At 38.7% G+C, this 15,867-nt stretch overlaps 1 protein-coding gene and 1 long non-coding RNA gene across 7 annotated transcripts in view; one reads left to right on the top strand and one right to left on the bottom strand.

The window, feature by feature from the left end:
* The window catches only part of DMTF1 (cyclin D binding myb like transcription factor 1), a 44,205-nt gene extending 33,729 nt beyond the window's left edge, over nucleotides 1-10,476 (bottom strand). For 3 of the 6 annotated variants that reach the window (XM_077766799.1, XM_077766803.1, XM_077766804.1), the window contains exons 1-3: nucleotides 9,999-10,371; nucleotides 8,526-8,664; nucleotides 164-284 (exon numbers count right to left, since the gene is read on the bottom strand). The gene's annotated coding sequence lies outside the window, so the exon portion shown is untranslated. The other 3 variants (XM_077766800.1, XM_077766805.1, XM_077766801.1) reach the window with 3 other exon arrangements.
* Nucleotides 10,477-10,694: 218 nt separating this feature from the next.
* Nucleotides 10,695-12,774, top strand: LOC144233768 (uncharacterized). The gene is made up of 2 exons (XR_013335753.1): nucleotides 10,695-10,890; nucleotides 11,699-12,774. It is a non-coding gene; the product is annotated as an uncharacterized LOC144233768 (long non-coding RNA).
* The last annotated feature ends 3,093 nt before the right edge of the window (nucleotides 12,775-15,867 follow it).

Below are 15,867 nucleotides of genomic sequence, written 5' to 3'. Positions count from 1 at the left end.
GTTCATTCAGGTTTTACTATACAAATTATTGTCTTAAAAGGATATCACTTTACAATAATAAAGATGACAGGCCCAAAATTCAAGATAAATAGAAATCACGATCTAGTTATAACCAAAATTTGCAAAACACAAGGGGAGGTCCTTAGAATAAACGCAGGCTTACCTAGAAAAGAGATGGATCAGGAATAGCCCTTCCCACGGAATCAAGTCGCCTTCCCTTAGACACCAGCATCACTTTCATGTTATCCAGACTGCTTCTCTCCCATACTCCTACCTCTGCAACACTGTAAAAGTAACAGCATTACACAATAAGCTTAATAACAAATAATTGTGTGCTACTAGCCATAGGCTCATGACATTCTAGCTTCAATCCTGTGATGTCTCAACTAGAAAAGGAATGACAAAAACTAGAATTCTTATCTAAACAGACCTTTTAGAACTCAGCCTCTAAACGTATTCCCCAATGAAAGGCAGAAATGATGACATCCTGTACCTATTTAGTTCGTTTATAGGCAGCTTCTCAACCCAAGGAGTTTCTCCACCTCAACAGGCAGTCTCAGAAAAAATAGGTTAAACTATGCTACTAGTTCTCTGAATGCAGATCTCGGTATGTGCAGCATGATCCGGGGTGTAGAGTGCCACAAATATTACCAGTAACTATATTTCTTCTTTATAATAATTTACTCACATCTTTCCTTATACATAATAACCATATTTCACCTTAAAGCATTACCAACTGTATCGTATCTGTGATCAAACCTGCCTACGGACGTGTGGAAAAAGAAACCCTCAACAGTTGAGCCAGAAAGGCAAATTACAAGCAAGCTCTTGAGTGCAATGTGAAACTTATAAAATCTGAAAAGATTTTTAAAGGTTTCTTTCAATAAACTTCTCATTATCTTCCCAATGGTTCAACCAAAGAATCAAAAAGTACAGCAGGATTTGAGATTCAAGGGACTAGCTGAGCAAAAATTAACAATTAACATTTCATTTTAGCAGTGTTCTAATTAGAACTCCTCTCCAGCATGGTTATATTTTGAGAACTGCTATCCATAAATAAGTCTGCAGTGAAAAGGCAGGGATCCTGCTAGAGTCCACTCCAGTCAACTCTTAGATTCTATGTTGTTCTCACTTCTGAATCCATTAAATTTTCTTAAAACGCTGGTTGGTAATAGTGCAGAAGATGGAGAAATTCAATTCCAAAAAAAAAAAAAAAAAATCCACAAACTTACCCAAAGCAGAGTTCACTCTCTGTGTACGTATTTGTAAATGTGTATACACTACAGTGTACAAGCAACTTATATTTTGGTTTAAAAAATTTTTTTTTATATTTTTGAGACAGATCAAGAGAGGGGGAGGGGCAGAGAGACACAGAATCTAAAACAGGCTCTAGACTCTGAGATGTCAGTACAGAGCCCAATGTGGGGCTCGAACCCACGAACCATGAGATCATGACCTGAGCTGAAGTCGGATGCTTAACTGACTGAGCCACCCAGGTGCCCCTATATTTTGTTTTTTAAGAGTTCATTCACATTAGAAAGTATGATGAAACCAAGCTAGGTACCTAATTGGTTTTCAGTATCACTTAAAATTTACACCACATAAAACACGTGACATTATTTAACAATTACCCTATCAATGGACATTTATGTTGTTCCTATCTTTTCATTTCCTTAAAACATTATGAAACATTTATACGCTCTATTTCCTTGAACATTAAATGGAAATTATTACATGAAAGAAAATGACCAAATTTAGAACTCTTTATTTTTTTGAATTTTATTATGTATTTTGAGAGACAGAGAGCATTAGCAGGAGAAGGGCAGACAGAGAGGGAGAGAGAGAATCTGTACTGAGAATGTGGGGTGCAATGTGGGGCTTGAACTGCGAGTTCACGACCTGAGCCAAAATCAAGTCAGACGCTTAACTGAGTGAGCTATGCAGGTGTCCCAAAATTTAGAACACCGAGACAGGGAAACTGTAAAGGATCTCATGCAAAAAAGACTTGTTTCTTTCTCTTCCCTTTCCTGCTTCTATTTTTGCCAATAGCTGCATTCCCACCTTACACATACCTTGATGTATGTTCCCCTTGTAAGGGTCAAGGAGTTAGTTATTTCTCTGAAGTCTTCCAGATAACATCTAAGGAGTGGCCAGGTGAGGTCCTCATGAATGTTCTCCAAACCACGGATTCCATACACCTTGACCTAAGACCCCTGGCTCTAGAGCATAAGTGACTTATGGAGGACACTTGAGCACTCCTCCTTGTTTGACCAGTTACTAGAAGCCTGAGAGGACATGGACACCAGGCCACTGTCCTTAATAAAAAACTCCAGATCCCCAAGCAGAGACGAGACTCATGCTCTTTTTCCTTTCTGAGTCTCCCAGACGCCCTGTCTGTATCTGCTTTCTCCAGTATCTTCATTAAACTCTGTTCTCCCTTCTTGCTGGCTTGAGACTGATCTCCATCCTGTGTGAAACTTAAAACCCTCCTGGCTGGTCCTGTGGGACCCCTTCTGAGTCCTCTGACCTGGCCTACCTGCATCAATACTACAATCTATTTTCCAGAAATGTTGTTCAAGTTTATATCCAAACCACAGAGGCGTATAATCTCTATTCTTGGCAACCATTCTTTTTTGAAAAAGAAAGCACAAAGCAAAAAACAGCACACTTCATTTGATAGGTGCAGAGTAGTCACAGGTGTAGTAGCATTTTAATCAATGTCATCTCAGGACCCAAATTAATCTAAAACTTTAAGAAAAAATAAAGGCAGATTTGAGGAAATATGGAGCTATGGTGAGATGACAGTGTAAGAATAAAGGGAGTCTGAAATAGCTAGCTGCAATCAAGTATTTCGTTCTTGACAAGTTGTATTGGTTACAGGTGATCCCATGCAGTGTGCAGTGTATTTAGTAGCTTTAAATCAGAAATCTGTGTTCAGTTTTCAAAGTTCAGCAACTCACGTTTGAGATTAGTAAGTGGTTCTAAGGTGCTTTGCAAATTAACAAGCATATGTGGTCAATCAACAACAAATACTTATCATGTCTTCTCTCTATATGTTAGGTACTTTCTAGGCATTGGGGATATGGTGGCCATTTTTACCATCTTGCTCTTGACTCATTTTCCAGGGGTCTGTTCCATTCCCCACCATAGTTAGAGCTAGAAGGCTGGTATATCTATTAATATTTAAGAAACTGACCTGGTTTTACCTTCAATTTATTTTTAATAGGTAACACATTTACATGGTTCAAAATTCAAAATATAAAGGGGGTTATACACTTTAGTCTACTTCCAGTTCCAGTTCCCTGGTCACCCAGCTCCCCTCCCTGTGTAGGTAATCTTATGAATTTTTCAGGTTTCCTTACAGTTATTTCATGCATATAGAAGTCAATATATCCCTTCCTGCTACACATACTCTTTTTACAGAAATACTCCAACACTGAACAGTGCCTTAAGGGCTACTTTCCACTGCCTCAGCTGCAAGATGAGGAGACATCATTACAGCACGCAACTGCAAGCTAGCCACCTGATTAGTAATGGCAAAGTCCCTAAAGTGGGACCCGCTTTGGCCTATTGCAGGAAAAACAACCATCCAGCAGCTAATATTGCAGAGGCTTTCCATAAAGACGAAGAGTAGTTGAATTTAAGGTTGGAGATAAAGACCAGGGTAGATCTCACAAGGCCTTAAAAATCCTTTGACAGTTTTCCATTGAGGAATATAATTTACATTTTTAAAAGATTGGAGTATGGAGAATGGATAGGTAAGTCGGAAGAGCTGAAAGCAGTCAAAGGAAGTTGGCTGGAAAAAGGACATATTTTGGAGGTGGTGTCGACAGGATCTGCTGAATGAAGAGTTGATGGAGATTAAGATAAAGGGAACTATCTCAAGCTGATTCCTAGGTTTCTGGCATGAACAGCTGATTGAGTTTGGGGGCACTTAGATATATTTCATTATGTATTTGTATTACTATTTGTATGAATAATTAAAAGTTGTAAGACATTCAAATGAAGATATTGACAGGTGAAAGCTGGAATTCAACAAATAAGATTAGACCTATCAAGACAAACTTGAGTTGGTGGCATGCAAATACTTTCTAAACAGGAGATCACCCAGAGAGACTGTTAGAGAAGAAGCCCACATTCCAGTTCCAGGAACTGTTCCTGTAACAGGTGGAAATCAAGGTATACATAAACATGTAAAGGAGACTGAAAAGGACCAGCTAGTGATCGAGAAGATTAAGAGGTACTAATTAAGAGACATAAAAGTGTTTTTCAAGGAGTATTAAGTAGTCAACTGTGTTAAACACTGCAGAAAAGATGGAGGTGACTATTTGATCTGTCAAATATGAAGAACACTAGTGACCTTAACAAAAGTAGTTTGAGGTATCGTGGGGACCAGAAGCCCTACTGGAATACACAGAGAACTGAAAGTAGGGGGACAAAACAAACAGATCTTTTAGGAGGTTTAGTTTTCAAGGCAAATGAGAGAATACTAGCTACAGTCGCATCTAGAGAGCTGTTATTTAGAAAAATATATTTGTATTTTGATAGGTCTATTAGAGTGATTGAGAAATGGTGGTAAATGAATCAATTTATGATAGTAAGGCACAAAGCTGATTATTTTTAGTGCCTTCTACTCAAATTCATTACACATGAAACTATGCTTAACTTCTGGACCTGTTCCTTATTTGATTTATTGGTGAAATATATCAGAAAGATCCCCAAGTCTAACAACAACTTTTCAGTCCTCTTTTGAGGCAAATAAATGCATACTGTCAGCCTATTTAGTTAGATCTTCCTTTCACTCTCCATAAAGGGTTATACTGTATGTACTATTTTTATCCTAACTAAAAATGAGAAGAGAGAAAAAAAATAAATTTTAACAGCCATTTTTAACTAGTGAAATGGCATTTTAGCACATTTCCATCATTTGGTGGATATCTTAAACATCAACAATATATTAATGAAATCAAGAAAATAACGTGAAATGTGGTACAAAACACTATAATGGAACATTCATATTTGCATTTAAATGATAAATACATTATATTTTCATTTAGAGCTTCCAGTGAATGAGAACTCTATTTAATGTAGAACAAAAGAACAACTCTGTATCTGGTAATTAATACAGAATTTAAAGAAATGAATCCTTCATCCTACTTCATTCCAGTACCAATGTAAAGTTCTTAATGGATTATCTTAGACTGGTATTTTCATCAACTGAATCTACATATAGGTATAACTCATTTTATTATGCCTCACAGATATGGAGTTATTTTATAAATTTAAGGTTTAAAGCAATCCTGCATTAGGGAAGCCTAGCCACACTATACTTCCAACAGCTCACTTCGTGTCTGTGTCACATTTTGGTAATTCTCAAACTATTTCCACCTTTTTCATTATTATAGGTGACCCTTGAACAATACATATTTGAACTAAATGTGTCCACTTATATGTGGATTTTTTACAATATAGTACTTAAATGTATTTTCTCTTATGATTTTCTTTGCTATATTTTTTCTCTACTGTAAGAATATGACACATCTAACATACAAAATATGTGTTAATGGACTGCTATGGGTAAGTCTTCTGATGAAGAGTAGGCTATTAGTAGTTTTGGGGGAGTCAAAAGTTATACATGGATTTCTGACTGCCCGGGGGGGGGGGCACCATCCCTAAACTCACATTGGNAAGTCTTCTGATGAAGAGTAGGCTATTAGTAGTTTTGGGGGAGTCAAAAGTTATACATGGATTTCTGACTGCCCGGGGGGGGGCACCATCCCTAAACTCACATTGTATAAGCTCCCAACTGTATACTGGCTGTGGTAATCAGTGATTAAGACTAGCTGGAAGCTCAGGAGATATTTTTTAATATAGGCACACTGAATATACATACGTTGCCTGTATGTACATTGATTTTTGACATGCTATTTCACGTTTCTAAACGAACTATAGTGAAGTATATACAGAGCTTTTCTAAGCACTGGGATACCAAAAAACTCATCTGACTTGTTTTATTGCAAACTTTATTGCAATATCTGGGATTGAACCTGCAGTTACTTCTTCTTTTAATATATATTTTCTAAGGTTATTTTGAGACAAAGTGGGGGAGTGGCAGAGAGGGAGAGAATCCCAAACTACACTGACTTGAAGTGAGGCTTGATCCCATGAACTGCAATATCATGACCTGAGCCAAGATCGAGTCAATGCTTAACAGACTGGGCAACCCAAAACCCCTCCTCTGTAACTTTTTTGTGATGTTCTTCCAAACATACAGCCACATCTTTTAGAACATTTTTTTGCATTTATTTTTAGGAGTATTTTTAAATATATCTACTTACTCTTCCACAGCGTTTTGAATGGGTACATAGTATCTATATTTATCTAACCATGATCCTATAAATCAACACTTTTGTTTGAGATGTTATTATAAAGACCTTGTATTGACCACCACCATACCTATCACTGCATATAATTAATGCCTTATGAAATGCTCCTAAGTGGATTGGCTTAGTAATATTTTATAAAGATGTCTTTGAAGATAATCTGAAAGAATAAAACTCTTTGCTAATTAAAGTCTTAGTGGAAGAGAATTAACAAATGCCTGTATCCTGAACATGTGTACAGAGGGTTGGCAGAATAGAAAGCTGCAGAATATTGATTTTATTCAAGATAGGAATAGGGACTTGAGGTTGAATGCTTCAGACTGTGGTTCCAGGCTCCTGGGGATTTGCTTTTCCATACACTTTGTGGGAAAGTTTGAGAAGCAAGGTATAAATGAACATAAAGCACACTAGACCAAAGTTAACTAATGATCGTTAATAGCTTAGTTTCAGTGGCAAAATATGACTGTGCACCATATCAATAGTTTGTGGAGTTTATCATAACAGGCTTTAGTTGCTTATGATTTGATTTTAATTACCAACTCTTGAAAATATTGTCAGAGATTTCTTGGCAACATGGTTCATTTCAAGGTGTAGCACTTTATATCTGGTTTGGCAACAATGTTGCTTATTAAAAAGAAAGAGTATTTTCTGCCCAGTGCATGATTTAAGAGCTTGTATGTATTTGGCTACATTTAAAAATGTTATTCATTCAAAACTGAGCACTTTATGCAAGGTACCATTAGAAGCTCTTTAACTGATGGTAAATAAAGATTAGCGTTCAAAACCCAGTACTGGAAGAATGGCCTGACAAGAATGTACATAACCAAAATGACAGCTTAAAAAAAAAAAAAAAGGGATATGTAAGTAAATAAAATTAAAAACTGTTCATAAAGGGCTGTCAGTGTGCCTTTTCCTGACAACTTCTGGGATTCAGTCATGGAATGGGGTATCTTCCCACAAACTTGAAGCAGCAGACATGTTTTACAGGTTCCTTCTTTTATTTATCACTTATCTTTATGTAATCAAAGCAAAACTAAAACCTATTTGTGATTTCTATTACAAGGATTCTCTTCACAAAAGGAAAAAAAGAGGGGGCGGTGATATGAAAGCACACAATGCCACATACATTTAATATATCTGTATATTTAGCATACTTAGCAGTAAGTTCATCAGTTTCTCAGGCCACTTCATATCATTTGAGGATTAAAAAAGCTTTGAAACTGAAATTACAAAGCATTTAAAGGTACAGCAATTCATAAGTAATTCTTCTATATGGGGGGGGGAAGTGCTGATGATTAGGGCACTATGAGAAAACTAACTATTAAAAAGAAAATTCCATTTCAAGAAAACAGATTAACACCTCCTGTTAAATAAGGAGCCTTCAGGACATTAGAACTCTTCCTCAACTTCACTGCTGTTCCCAAGTTTTGATGTCCCTGAAACAATAAATGTGTGTTCGGTATGATCTAGGACCTCAATACTTTAAAAAAACTTCCCACCCCCCTAAAATTTTTAACATCTATTTGCCAGGCTGTAAATCCCTAGGGATGCTTGTGTTTCACATTAGTGCATTCATTGTCACAGGTGTTAACTCAAGGCAATGTACTTAATGGAGCATGACAAAAGCAACTGTTTATAATAATGAGATGTTATTGTCAGGACACACAAATTTATTACATTAATAAAAACTAGTCGGTCTGTGAAAATTGTTGGAGAGATAATTGAAGTGAAAAAAAGAAACACATTATGTGGGGAAGGGAAGGACTAGTTTTTTATTTCAATAACAAATAGCAATTTCTAATCTTATAAATACACCTATCTCTCTCACTGCCTCAGGGTGAAAGGAAATAAACGTGCTCCATCTTTAAAGGAGAAAGAGGCCTCTAAAGAGAAGTAAACTTGAAGATTCAAGAAGGTATCTACCTTCTTTTGATATAATTCTATTAGTAATCATTTCCCAGCCAGGCTCTGTTCCAAAAATGGACTCCTAATTCCGAAATGTTCTTGTGATTGCTTCCCCTCAAAATACCTTTAAAATCTCAACATTCTGAAAAAAATACTTATATGGTATATACTTATTTATGTAACTGCTCAAAGTATGAACTTCAAGTTCTAAGCAACTATGCAATGCCCAGTACTTACTGGTTAACTGTAGATGAAGACAGGGCAATAGCATTTTGGCTGCACCATCTAGCTCAACTGCAATCAATTAAAGAGATTCACGCAGAAAATGCAGATTCTAGATGTCCCAAAAAAGCATACTTTGGGGTGAGCCTATCAACTAAAATAGTAAAAAAAAAAATTAGCTTTTTGGTGGCACATAAGTATATGACAATAAAAATAATGAGATAAAATTATCACAAAACATGAAATGTCTTTTTCTTCATAACCGTTATTTCCTTTTCCCTGATAAATTCACGCTGTTTTGCCCCTGGTGAATAAAACTCTCCCATCAAATTTTACAGTAGCCTGACAATTGTTTTATAAGGCTCGAGAATTTAAATTTTTTTCTTGCAACTTAACTAAATTTCTGAGTCTTAGCCTAACAAATCATCTCTTATCACTACACCTTCTTTGTAAAACGCTACGTTTTCGGCATATTACCACCAGTTTTAAATGTTACAGTGGTGGTAATTACTCAAATTAATAAGAAAACAAAAAACCGTAATACTAAAAAAATTGAAAACAAATTTAAAGCCAGCTCAAAGAAAGACACATAATGGGAAACTATAAAACCTTTAACTGAGAAAGAAAAAAAGATTTTCCATTTGTAAAACTTTTAACATAATGGAAGAATATTTTCTTACGTGGACTGGTGCTTAAACGCTATAAACGGTTAATCGTTTTTCACGAATTAAAAATAAAGGTATAATTAGTACAAGATCAAAAATTTCGAAACTGTATTATTCTATGCTTAAACCAGTGCACATTCGAAAGTCACCCTACAAAATACGCATTTTGTCTGATGTCCCAACAAGCTGCCTCGCCTGTCAGGAGGAACACTGGCGATCAATCTAGTTACGAAAAAAGCAACCACACACTGAATTTGAATCTCCATATTCAATCACGAGAAGTAGACGGAGCGCTGACTTCTATTTCATGTAATTATCACCGAATATTTTTATTATAAAAATACATGCTGTATCATTCAACTGCATAGAACGGCACTCGGCCACCTCTACTCTCACATCTTCGCCGGAGAATGGGTCAAAACAAAGTCTGTTACTAAGGACAAGATTAAAAAATTGAAAAACTTGCTCAGAACCCAATAAAATACAATTACTGCTTTGCAGACGCATTTTACTGTTCTCTCTGCTCGACTAGAACAATCTCACTAGCTCTGGTCCCTGCCCCTCCTAATTAAAAGGCTGACAGATAGTACGGCTAGCAACCCCGATTCCCTCTGCACCGGCCTTGAATAGCAGAGCTAGAATGAATCCCAAAAGATGGAAGAGTCTAACACGCAAACAAGGTAAAAGAAAAAAAGGGGGAGGGGGGACAAGACCCGCCCAACTCTCAAGCCCACCTTTCCTTCAATGGACTACATAAACCCGAAAAGGAAACCAAAAAAAAAAAAAAAGGAACACAACGAGAAAGCAACTAAGGCTTCCTTACTCTCCGCATTCTTGGGCCCAATTCTCTACCGAAGCTCCCGGCCCACCCCACCCCCAGGGGTCCCGGCGCCATTTAGCTCCTCCGAAGCAGCCGCCATTTTCCGCCCCCGCCGGTTCGCTGCTGCGCCTCGGCGGCCGCTCGCTACCCTACTCAGTAGCCCCAGCCACCGCCGCGGGCCGGGCCCCGAGAGGGAGGCCCTGGCCCGAGCATGCGGGGACGACAGCTTCAGCGTCGCGAAGGCCCAGCTCCGACCCCGCCCGCGGTGCCCAGGCGCCCACAGCCTGCGCCGGCCGGCGGGAACACGACGGCAGCAAAGGGGCCGGACAGGCTCCACTGGGCGGAGCGGCCCTGGCGGCGGTTGGGACCTGAAGGTTCCATCGCACTTACTTCCTGTTTTGGGTCCGGGCACTTTGGAAGAACCAGGATGGAGGCTCCAAAAAATACCAGGATGGAGGAAGCAGCCACGGGCAAGAGTGGCTGCAGCNACTTCCGGCGAGGTCGGAGCGCGAAAAAAGGTCTGGGGTAATTGGAGCTTCGGTACTGTTGTGGGTAGCGTTTGTTTGGGGTTCGCGGCTTCTCTTTTTCTACTGGGAAGTCTCGGTGTTGACAGTTCCGCTACTTTACAGACGGGCTGTAAAGAAGGCCCATCTTTCTTTGGCGTAACTGTGTTTTTTTTCTGGCTCTGACGGCAGGAGCGTCCCGCTGGCCAAGTTTCAGAAATTCGCAGAGCTCAGAGCGGAGACAGCCGGGTGCGGAACGGAGCGAGAGCCGTGTCTAGATGCAAAAGAAAAGTCGGAAATTCTGTCTGCCCCTTCCCACTTACTTTGCGTTCCCGGAGTCGCCCGGTGTGAGGTGTTCCCGCTTCGGGCGTGTGGTGCTGTTCTGGTCTACTGTATCCTTTGTGAACGTAGGAAGATGCTACTCGAATGCACAGTCCGTCGGGAAGCACCGCGTTCCTAAGCCGGCGCCTCTTGAGCTAGTGGGAAGCTTTTAGAAAGGACCTTATACTCCGGCCCAGCCCCTCGACCAGTCTTTTATTTTTTATTTAAAAAAAAAAGTTTTAATGTTTATTTATATTTGAGAAAGAGACAGAGCGGGAGTGGAGGAGGCGCAGAGAGAAAGGGAGACACAGAGTCCGATGCAGTCTCCAGGCTCTGAGCTGTCAGCACAGAGCCCGTCGCGGGGCTTGATCTCACGCACCGTGAGATCATGACCTGAGCCGAAGTCAGACACTTAACCGACTGAGCCACCCAGGCGCCCCTAGACCAGTCTTTTAGAAGCTCCATGAGACCCCGGGAGAGATTTTGTTTGTAAAGAGCTTCAAAGCCTTGAAAATCTTAACGGTGTAGTGGTCTGAAACTGTTAACAACTCTGTAGGAGTCTGAACTCTTTTTACTTGTTTATAAAACTATATTGTAGTCTTTTTTTCTTTATTGGGATGAAGGGAGTTTAAAAAGTAAACTTGATTGATGTTCTTGATTCCCACAGCTTTGCGTAGACTCACACTACATTGATGCAAGGGGAATGTAGTCAGCATCAAAGTAGTAAAGGTCAAATAAAGGCTCTGCAGAATGTGTATGTACTCCTAAATTGGTCCTAAGTAACTGATGAGATTAATAATGTTTAGTAATTTCTCCCCCTCCATTATTTTAGCATGTTTTGATTTTTCTTCACGGTTGTGGTTTCCTTTGACTACAAAGTATACTTTGTGGAAGGGAGAGTAACGCATCAAAGAAACATGGAGGAGGAGGCTACAAAACAACACCGACACGGGTTAGAAACATGTTATTTAGAATTTAAGCCAAATGTACCTAGTTTTCACCAGTAGTCTCCATTACCATGCCATTTTTGGGGGGTAAAATAATTTCTCAGTCATAAATGTTGGGTTTCACAAAAGGAGTGTGAAACAACAGTGAGATACTATTACACACCTATTAGAAAGACTAAAATAAAATCCGCAGACAACACCCAGTTCTTGTGAGGATGTGCAACAACAGGAACTCTCATAAATTGCTAGTGGGAATGCAAAAGATTATAGTAACTTTGAGAGAGAGTTTTGCAGTTTCTTACAGAACTAAACATTCTCATTATATGATGCAACAATTGCGTCTTGATATTTACTCAAGGAGTTGAAAACTTGTGTCTATGTAAAAAGCTGCATGCAGATATTTATAGCAGTTTTATTCATAATTGCCAAAACTTGGAGGAAACCAGGATGTACTTCAATATGTGAAGGGATTAAATTGTGCTGCATCCATTCAGCAGAATATTATCCAATGCTAGAAAGCAATGAACTATTAAGCTATGAAAAGACAGGAGGCTTAAATGCATATAACCAAGTGAAACAAGTCAATCTGAAAAAGTTACATGCATTATGGTTCAAACTAGATATTTTGGAAAGGGCAAAATTGGAGGTAGTAAAGAACATCAGTAGTTGCCAAGGTTTGGGGCTAGAAAGAGGAATAGCTAGAGCAGAGTGTATTTAACAATTCTCTTAGCTATAATGGTAGATATAAGTCCTATATTTATCAAAACCCACAAAATGTATAACACCCTATTGTGAACCCTAACATGAACTGTGGACTTAGGTTGTCATTTGTAACAAATGTACCGCCTTGGTAGATGATGTTAATGCTGGAGGAGACGATGCATGGGTAGAGCAGGTGGTATATGGGAAGTCTGTACCTTTCAATTTTGCTGTGAATTTTAAACTACTCTAAAAAAAATGTATTAAAAAATAAAGAATGAAAAGGCTAAATAAGCTTTTGGATTTGGACAGCATGAGCCAGCATTTTTTGAGTGCTTACATGTCAAATGTTTTACATGTCTTAAACTCACTTAATGTTCGCAAGTGCCAAGTGCATCCGTACAGTTATTACAAATGAATCCTATTTTAGACAGTGAAAAAGAAATGAAGAAAATGTGCATATAAGTGGTAGAGTCAGAATTGAAGCCTCAGCTCCAGAACCTATGCTCTGAGCTACTACCCTTTTGCAGCTCACAAAGTACGCTTTGGTAACAGCCTTTTTATAATGAAAACAAAGAATTACAAACAGTTTCCAGAGTCTTAACTGGAAGATGGATATATTTGTCCAATTTTCAAAAATAAATGCCAGAGGGGCGTCCCACTTCGGCTCGGGTCATGATCTCACGGTTCGTGGGTTCCAGCCCCGCATCGGGCTCTGGGCTGGTGGCCAGCTCAGAGCCTGGAGCTTGTTTCAGATTCTGTGTCTCCCTCTCTCTCTGACCCTCCCCTGCTCACGCTGTCTCTCTCTGAGAAATAAATAAAAACATTTTAAAATTACATGCCAGAAGCAGCATTTTTTTAAATCTAACTTTATTACCAGAATGTGATACTTTGCATTCCGTTATGGTTATGACGTATATCACTCAGTTTCTAAATGAGTACATAAGCAAAATCATGAGGTAGAATAGTGTTGAGGAATAGATGTTGGAGGTAGACCTGAGTGTGCATCTTGGCTTTATTGCTTAGTAGTGGGTATGATATTTCACCACGCAGCTTCATCAGCCTTCAAAAAATGGGAATAAAATCTACCTCCCCAAATAATGTAGGCATGCTTTGCACAGAGCCTGACATGTGTAGTAAGCACTTAAAAATGGAAACTAATAAACCCCTGAATCAGAAAAGCAATTTACTCTCAGAGCAGTTCTAATGAAATAATAATTACATATGTAAAATCATTAACATTAACATTTATGAGGAAATGGCTCCTAATTAGCCACATTTTTCATAAAGCGTAACCTTATAGGATTCTTTTTCAGCAAGCCATAACAGAGTGGTGTCCAAATTATAGCTTGACTGTCCATTGCCCTCTGCAAAATTTTGCTGCCTGCACTCTGCTGTACTCTGCTGTTAATTCCCTGAAAAAGTCAAGCCCATACTCATTATTCTCCCTTTCTTGGAGAGTTTCTTACATAACTACCTTTAACAAGGTCTGTTGGTATTTACTTGGGGAGGACAAATGTATTTTAATATTAGTTTAATCCTTTTTTTTTTTTTTTTTGTGAGAGTGTGAGCCGGGGAGGGGTAGAGCGAGAAGGGGAGAGGGAGAATCCCAAGCATGCTTTATGCTGCCATTAACGGGCAGAGCTGATGCAAGGCTCAGACTCAGGAAACCACAAGATCATGACCTGAGCTGAAATCAAGAATCAGCTGAAATCAAAGCTTAACTGACTGAGCCACTGAGGTGCCCCAGTTTAATACATATTTTTTTAAATGTTTATTTCTGAGCAAGAGAGAGTGTGCACGCATGCACGAATGGGGTAGGAGCAGAGAGAGAGACACACACAGAAACCAGAATAGGCTCCAGCCTCTGGCCTGACGTGGGGCTTGAACTCACAGACCCAGATATCATGACTTGAGCTGAAGTCAGATGCTTAACCGAGCCACTCAGGTGCCCCTTGGTATATAATTTTAAAAGCAAATTGAACATCCATTTATATTAAAAAACAAAATGAGTATAGAAGGAATGTACCTCCACATAGTAAAGGTCATATATGACAAACCCACAGCTAACCACACCCAATAGTGAAAAGCTGAAAGCTTTCCCTGTGAGATCAGGAGCAAGACCAGAATATCCAGTCTTAGCACTTTTATTCAACATAGTATTGGAAGCCCTAGCCACAGTAATTAGGCAAGAAAAGGAAATAAAAGGCATCCAAATTGGAAAAGAAGAAGTAAAACTCATAATCAGATGACATATTTTGTATGTAAAATCCTGAAGACTCCATCAAAAAACTGTTAGAATTAATTCAGTAAAGTTGTAAAATACAAAATACACAAAAATTGGTTGCATTTCTATACACTAATAACAAACTGTCAGAGAAACTAAGAAAACAATCCCATTTACAACTGCATCAAAAAGAATAAAATACCTAAAAATAATTTGACCAAGGGGGTGGAAGATCTGTGTGTTGGAAACTACAAAACATTAATGAAAGAATGTGAAGAAGACAAATGGAAAGATACTCTGTGCTCATGGGTTAAAAGGATTAATATCGTTAAAAGTAGGGGAGCACCTGGGTGGCTCAGTCAGTTAAGTGTCCAACTCTTGAATCTCAGCTCAGGTCATGATCTCATGGTTCATGGGTTTGAGCCCCGTATCAGGCTCTCTTCTGTCAGTGAGAGCCTGCTTTGGATGCTCTGTCTCCCTTTTCTTTCTGCCCCTTCCCCGCTTGTGCTCTCTCTTTCTCTCTCTCTCCCTCTCTCCAAAAATAAACATTAAAAAAAAATATTGTTAAAGTGTCAGTACTCCTCAAAGCAGTGTACAGATTCAATATAACCCCTTAAAAATTCTGATGGCATTTTTCACTGAAATAGAGGAAAGAATTCTAAAATTTGTATGGAACCACAAAAGACCCCAAATAACCAAAGCAGTCTTGAGAAAGAGGAACAAAGCTGGGGACATCATGCTCTGATTTCAAACTGTATTACAAAGCTACATTAATTAAAACAGCGTGGTATTGGCATTAAAAACAGACACATAGATCCAAAGAACAAAATAGCCCAGAAATGGACCCATGCATATGTGGTTAATTAATTTATGATTGGGGAGCCAAGAGTATACAATGATGGAAGGACAGGCTCATCAATAAATGGTATTGGGAAAACTCAGCAGCCACCTGCAAAAGAATGAAATGGGACCACCATCTTATATCATATATAAAAATTAACCAAAAAATGGATGACAGACTTGAGCATCAGACTTGAAAACATAAAACTCCTAAAAGAAAACATAGGCAATAATCTCCATGACAAAGGTTTTGACAGTGATTTTCTGAATCTGACACCAAAGCAAAAGCAACAAAAGCAAAAATAAACAAATAGGACTACCTCAAACTAAAAATC

The sequence above is a fragment of the Crocuta crocuta genome, unplaced genomic scaffold (assembly GCF_008692635.1).
Source record: "Crocuta crocuta isolate KB4526 unplaced genomic scaffold, BGI_CrCroc_1.0 scaffold165, whole genome shotgun sequence".
NCBI classification, from domain to species: Eukaryota; Metazoa; Chordata; class Mammalia; order Carnivora; family Hyaenidae; genus Crocuta; species Crocuta crocuta.
The sequence above is the reverse complement of the archived record's forward strand: the minus strand, read 5'-3'. Positions and strand labels throughout refer to the sequence as shown.